This window comes from Hippocampus bargibanti, linkage group LG01 (genome assembly GCF_051943395.1).
Source record: "Hippocampus bargibanti isolate YZ-2025 linkage group LG01, ASM5194339v1, whole genome shotgun sequence".
Taxonomy (NCBI): domain Eukaryota; kingdom Metazoa; phylum Chordata; class Actinopteri; order Syngnathiformes; family Syngnathidae; genus Hippocampus; species Hippocampus bargibanti.
This window is the reverse complement of record NC_142734.1, coordinates 23935814-23943319: the sequence shown is the minus strand read 5'-3', so window position 1 is coordinate 23943319 and position 7506 is coordinate 23935814.

Sequence of the window (7506 nt, the reverse complement as noted above, 5' to 3'; positions counted from 1 at the left end):
AACAAGAAAAATAATAATACATTTTATTTCCAAGGGCCTTTCAAAACTTTCAAGGACACAGTCACGGGATAATAACTTTTTTTTGTGTGCGGGTGAGCAGCGGCAGCCATTCGTGCCAGCGTTCATTCTACCCGGAAGTAACACAGCAGCAAAGTTATGAAAGAATATAGCGCTTTAACAACAGCTGAAGCTGGAACTAAGCTGGTTAAAATAAAATAAAAATGTTTCTCGAGCAAACACCGTGTGGCAATGGAGAAGGGGTAGACCATGCAAACTCCACAGGTTGGCCGGAGCTGGGATTGAACACACAACCTCTGTCCTGTGAATCACTCACCGACCAAACCACACCAGGATAAAGTTGACAAATTGTATTGACAAAAGACAGAGGAATCTAAACCCAAAACAAAGTCCTGCCAACAAAAAGAGTCCAAAGTACAGTGATACCTTGGCTTACGAACTTAATTGGTTCCCAGAAAGTTACACAACTGTCTGTAAGAAAAGAATCTGTTGTAAATTAGACTTCATATGTATGTTTTTCTTAAAATCGCCTTCAATACTTTATTTATAATATTTTGTCATGATCACTTCCGGAGAGAGAACGAGACAAATTGCGAGAGAAATCACCAGAGAAAGGGCACAATAAAGTCTACGGCAGGGGTCGGGAACCTTTTTGATGAAGAGAGCCATACAAATAAAATATTTTGAAATGTTTTTCAGTGAAACGCACGAACTCACGCACGCATGCACGCACACACGCATACAAGTTTTGCTACATGATGGGGGCATGGTGTGTAAAAGTTTTGACCCGTGGGAACCCAATTTCAAACATGAAAAAAACATATTTATGAAACTCATAAAAATGTGATTTTAGGACCCAATTTTTTTAGCCTGTGCTCACTTAGAAATCAGTTTAAAATGGCATAATTTTTGATTTAATTTTTCCAGGTTTTTCGCAACTCCGTGGGGACTTAACGAATCATGTCAAACCAAAACTACCAGCAGGTGGCGCACATTTTTTTTCAAGAGACAATATTTAGAGCCTGTAAGGTCAGCAATTGTGTTTTGCAGGAGCCATCGTATATTTTTTGACAATTCTAAATTTTGAACACATAAATTGTGAAATATTTTGTTCACATGCACAACTGGGTGCTGTAACAAAGGGACGGGGGCAGAGGGGGATGCCCAGAGACAAATGCCCCCTCCCATTTTCTGACATGATATCCGACAGAATAATCAAGCACCAGATGTAGGTCTGCCAGGTTCTGTCACAACCAAAAGTTTGACTGCATCCTGTATTGGACTTTTCAATATGCTATTCTTTATTATTTATTTGTGAATTACATCCCATTGGTGCTGCCAGCAAATTTTTGTTTAAATAAATAAATTAAATGTCCAAGTTCCAACACTTGATGTGCTCTTTGTGTAGTTTTTAGATTTGTATGTTTGATCTATGGAAAATATCTATTGTCTTTTAATTACATATTGACTAACAACCTGTGCAGATCGGACCTAAAGGACAATGTTTTAATTTTCTCAATTTTCAATCTAACTTGCTAGAATAAACATACTTTTCCTTGCATGTTTATTGGGTTGGATTTGACTTTATTAGTTTCGCAGTGGAGCAATTTACATTTCACAGCAGCAAAGTTATGAAAGAAATGAAAGTAGAAAAGCAAAATACAGAAGCTGCTGGAAAGGCAGCCACTCTCGCGGTGCCATCTTTAAGTCAAAAGAACAAAAAATCTAAATAACTGATAACATGACAATTATAAAATAGAATGAAGAGAATAAAGTAAATTAACTGTTGGGGTAATTCACTATACAAACATCTTTAAACATCGCTTTCTAATTTTTGTTTACGTTTTGGACTTCCTGATACGTCATATTCTACCTTCCTTTACATGATGTCGCATTTACATTACGTCACATCCTATCGCGTCACACACTGTGCGCCGTATAAATGCTCTCCCATTGCAGTTCGTCTCTCTCTCCTCTCTGCCTCCCTCCTTCGCTGACCTCCCACGATGTCTCCGCTCTCTTCAAGATTAAACCAACTTTCTGTTCAACACCTGGCTTCCTGATGATTTCACCATCCTCTGCTAGAAGCAATGAATCAGGGACGAACGGTCAAAATAAACCCAGTATTATTGGTGCCTAGAGACTCCGGGTCCTAGCTGATGGCTTCGACAGGGGGGGAAGGAGTGGGCCATGTGTTGCTTCCAGTGAACGAGGCTCTCTTTTTATTTTGAGAGTGTTCGGAAAGAGTGGGCCGTCCCTCCCTCTTGGTGTCCGTCGTTCAGGATTTGTTTCACGGGTGAGTTGGCACCGCTAGCATGCAGCTATGTTGAGTGAATGTATTGTGGAATTCTTCCGGCCAAAAGAATTCTAACTACGCTTAATCTGCGCATCGGTGAGCTTGTGGGTAGATGAATGTGGTAAGGTGGACCAATTCTAGCCGAGTTCTGTGGGTGTAGACTTACGACCCTATACTTTAATGCTTGTATGGGTTATGAGTCGTATTCCGTGCGCTCGGCGGACTATAGGGCTTAGGACAGAGACCCACGCGCGAGGGCTGGCGAAAAACTGATTTATTAATCGATTAAGTGTTCTTTTTTTGTTTAAGTGCAGCTGCAATAGATCGCGGATTACTGTAACATTAACACATTCACCAACACTGGCGCATTGACAGCATTGCTAGCGATGCAGTACTACGGGGTTTCCCAGGGCAGCCCGTGGGGACAGAGAGGGATCGGCTGGGGGGAAGGGGGGCATTTGGAGGAGCCGTCTGTCCGTGACTTGTGTCTTTTGTCCTTTGTCTTTTATCTTGTGTCTTTTGTCTTCCCTTTATGTGCGTTTCATTGTGTGCTTTCATGTATGTGCGTGCATTGTATTTGTGTCTTTCGTGCGTTGTGTGAGATTCGCTGTAACAAAGGGACGGGGGGGGGGGGGGGCAGCCCACTCCTCCTCCTTCTTCTCTGCCCTAAAGGGGTGGGGGTAAATTCACAGCCGCGTTCTTGGATCGGCAAATTGATTCGTTTGCCGAATAGGTAAATAAACGGAAATAAAATGAATAAGGTTTGTGTTAACATTCACAAACGTATTGTGCAAAAAACATTGTTCCTGCCGCATGTAATTCTGCTGGCCAGTTCTCTCTTCTTTCACAGGACGAGAGACTGCCTTGTCATAACAAGAGGACTCGACGGGGTGCCATGCAGATGACAATCCTGTCTCATCGGGAAACCTGTCCCACCATGCCAGCTCGACGTCTTCATGAATGACATACCACTGTTTTTCCCATAGCTCTTTGAATTAAATAGGCAGGCAAATTACAAATGAACAAATTACAAGTGAACAAATAAATAAGCCAACAAACAAATGAATTAAACAGAAGCCGAACTTGAGTGAATTTGAAGGCAAAAGCAAAGTATTTTTGTTAGATTGGATAAAGTGTTTTCACTAAGAGAATTGCACACCTTGAAGTCAGGATTCCAATGTTTTTGTCCGCGATCGGGATGAATAATTTAGAAATCATGATTTGGGCGAATGCAAAATGATATGGAAATTGTATAAAAGGACAGTTCAATTGGAAAAAGTGAATAAAATAGTCAGTAAATTAGGCTAAATGACAGGAACATTTATCTTGAATTGGATGGAAATTGGCAAGGTAAATGTAACTAGATTCGCTGGTGATTAATTACTTAAAAGAGATTCACCAGTTGGTATCGATGGACTTTACACAGAAGAAAAGTTTATGGATTTATTAAGATAATGATTGTGACATGATCATTACACTTGTTTTGACCTGACAATTGTTATCCCCCTGAAGTCAAAGAACAGATGATTTCAGAATCAGAATCAAAAAACCTTTATTCGTCCCACAATGGGGAAATTTGCAGTCCACAGCAGCAATTGAAAAGGGATGGGGGGGTGAAAGGAAGCATAATAAAATAAAAATGTCAACTGTATACTGTGCAAATGTAAATGTGCAAAACCATTTCATAAAAAAACTTTACATAGTGCAAGTAAAATTATATATATATATATATATATATATATATATATAATATATATATATATATATATATATATATATATATATATATATATATATATATAAGTGTCATATATACAAGTGTCCAGTTTTTTTTTTCCACATGTGATCATTGAGAATTGCGAAGCCTGACAGCAGTCGGTAGGAAACGAGCGGCGGTACCTCTCCTTCTTGCACCGCGGCTGTAATAGTCTCTGGCTAAAGGAGCTACCCAGTGCTGTCAGGGTGGGTAGGAGGGGGTGGGAGTGGCTGTCCTTCACAGCTTTTAGTTTAGCGAGCGTCCGTCTGTTGTCCACCTCCTCCAGAGAGCCCAGCGAGCAGCCCAGGACAGAACTGGCCCTCTTGACAAGGCGCTCCAGTCTTTTCCTGTCCAATGTTGATTCATATATATGATACGTATTGGATAAGGTTGAGTTGCAAAATTTGATGACAAAACTTTTTTCATTATGCTTTTCATGCAGATGATGTGAACCGCAACAAATCGCAGACAGAGCTGGGACGGTGGTTGAGAAATTGTTCACTTTGCAGGACGAATTGATGAACTGTGAGATGCACAAGCCATTTGCATCCACCATCCTGTTATTTTGTAGGAGCAGACGCTGCTGAATCACAGTTGTAGCATTTTGATTCTTTTTGGAAACAAAATTTAATCCCCGTTTCAATTGTCATAGGAGATCCGACACGAGAATCTGCGACGGCTGGTGTAATGCACCTGCACATCTAGAGTTTGGCATACCCAACTAATGATTTGGGATCAATGACAAAGCCTCTATTGATAATAATTTTGATTTCCAAAGGTGTAGACCAGGCCCGGCCAACCCGCGGCTCCCGAGCCGCATGCGGCTCTTTGGCTGATTTCATGCGGCTCTTAAGGGGCCGACTCGTAAGGGGCGTCCACATGACAAGCGTAAAAAAAGTTTGGCGCTGGCGCTGCCATTCATCCTCTATGTACCGTAATTTCGTGACCATAGCGCGCGCTGCACATTTTGGAAAAAATTTAAGACTTTTAAGGGCACCTGAGAATTGTGAAGACTTTTAAGTGCACCTGATAGTCGTGAAATTACGGTATCAAGCTGACCATGTGACGTTAACACGCATGTGCGTGTGATGAAAATCAATCATTTATCTCGTAAACCATGGGTGGCCAACCAATCAGAGACTCGACACAAATTGTTTACGATGTAAACAATTCATTTGCGTCAAGTTCGCTCTCAAAATGGCAGGGAAAAATGCACAGCAAAACGAAAATATGAAGACGAAAACAGAACGTTTTTAACAGAGTGGGAGAGTTTATATTTTTTTTGTTGAGCGTAAGGGCAAGCCATTCTGCCTTATATGTCAGGCGTCATTGGCGCATTTCAAAGCGTCAAATCTTCAGCGCCACTTCAGCTCACTCCACGCGAACATCGACCAAGAATTCCCCAAAGGGACTGAACTTTGCAAGCACAAGTTGGTCACTTTAAAAACTCAGACTGAAAAGCAGATATTTTTTTTCCGAAAATTTACAAAGCAACCACGAGTGCATTATGGATCTGGCTTTGTTGGTCGACATGCTGTGTCACTTGGACAAACTGAACCTTATCCTGCAGGGTAAGTCAAAAATTCTGCCTGACTTGGTGCAAAGTGTGTTTGCGTTTGTCAACAAACTGAAGCTGTTCAGGGCGCATATTCAAAAGGGAGATTTAACACATTTTTCCACTCTGCTAAAAGCCAGCGGGCAAGTCACCACTGATACCCTGGATAAGAAAAGAGCCAGATACGCAACACTGGTTGAAAACTTGCACTAAAACTTTGTGACCCGATTCCGTGATCTCCAACTGAAAAGGCCGCAGATTACGTTCCTTGTCGACCCGTTTAATGCGGAGACGGACTGTTTGAAAGCCCCGCTAGTCACAGATGAAGCTGCGGCTGAGTTAGAGATGATCGATCTTTGTGAGGAAGATCAATTGAAACCTGCTTTAAGAGAAGGGACCATTGAGTTCTGGAAACGCGTGCCAATGGAAAAATACCCCAATGTCAAACCGGCTGCGCTTAAGATACTGTCAATGTTTGGGTCAACATACGTCTGCGAGTCTGTGTTTTCTACCCTGAAACGTGAAATCAAAGCATCGATCGGTTCTGACTGAAACTCATGTAAAAGAATTGCTTCGAGTGGCAACAACAGAATGCAAGCCAGATTTAATGAGGTTTGTTCAAGACATAGAATGCCAGAGGTCCTTCTAAGCAACATGCAAACTATTGTCAATTATTACATTTTTGTTTGTGGACTTGGTTTTACTGAGTTTGTGTGTGGAAAGACAGTGTTCTTTGTTGCCTGTGGTTTTAGTACTCTCGGAGTCAATTTCCAATATATTTGCTGATTTTGTATTTAAAAGGTGATACTTATAATAAATCTGTCTGAGCAGAGGTCTGTGTGTGTGAGGGATGGGACGATGGAGTGTTCATGTGTGCCCATGTTTATCAAAGTCAGCGTTATTGTCGAATATGCTCATATGCATGGCATACAGCACAGATGAAATTACTGTGCAATCGGACCCAGCGTGCAAGGCACTTATAATGACTTTAACACACATAATAAACACAAAAACGCCAATTTGACGGGAGAGAGAGGGGAGCCGCTGCGTGTTCACGCACCGCCATCTTGATGTGGCTCTTTGCAGTAACATAGTAAAAAATGTGGCTCTTAGTCTCTGACTGGTTGGCCACCCCTTGTGTAGACATTCAGAATGCTGTTAAAATATTTCTCATCTAACCATCTAGCGAGCAACGAATTGTTACAATTAGGCTTGATCGTATGAAAAATATTCAACGTTGGAGATGCGATGACAGCTGCAAATGCTAATTTATCTTCTGGCTGCCTTTGCGTCCAGTAATGACATTTGCCAGTTTAAAAGTAGTTTATAGTTACGACTAAAAAGGCAGGGTAACCTGTGAGATTGAGTTGATTACAAATTATTATTATGAATTGAATGCAGTGCACATTAAAGTAATTGACTGCAGTGCACATTAAAGGTATTTCTCGCCGGTAAGAACGAAATTGGCAAATGAGTTGAGTGGGCACCGATGTCAGTCAGAGATTCAGGCGGAATCAAATATTATATTGTATACGGTCTCCACGCTAACCAGCTTCTTTCAGAATTGGGAGAAGGAGATTCTTCAGGAGAACTCCTGGTGCATCCGTGCCAAGGGGGTCGGAGATGAAGCTGGGTTGCGCGGATAGATGTCCTATGCAGAAGCGAAACTGACTGTCAACTGGTGCCCTCCAACTGAATGACAAAAGGCGAGTATGATGACCATTTACGCAGATTGCCATAATGTTACTGACCATGTCAACTTGTGCAAAAGAATTGTGGAAGGTTGTCCTCCACCCATACAATGTGGCGACATGCCAACATTTGGCCTCCGAAATTTCGAAACAGTGATTGACAAATGGTTTTATACAAATTGATAATCTG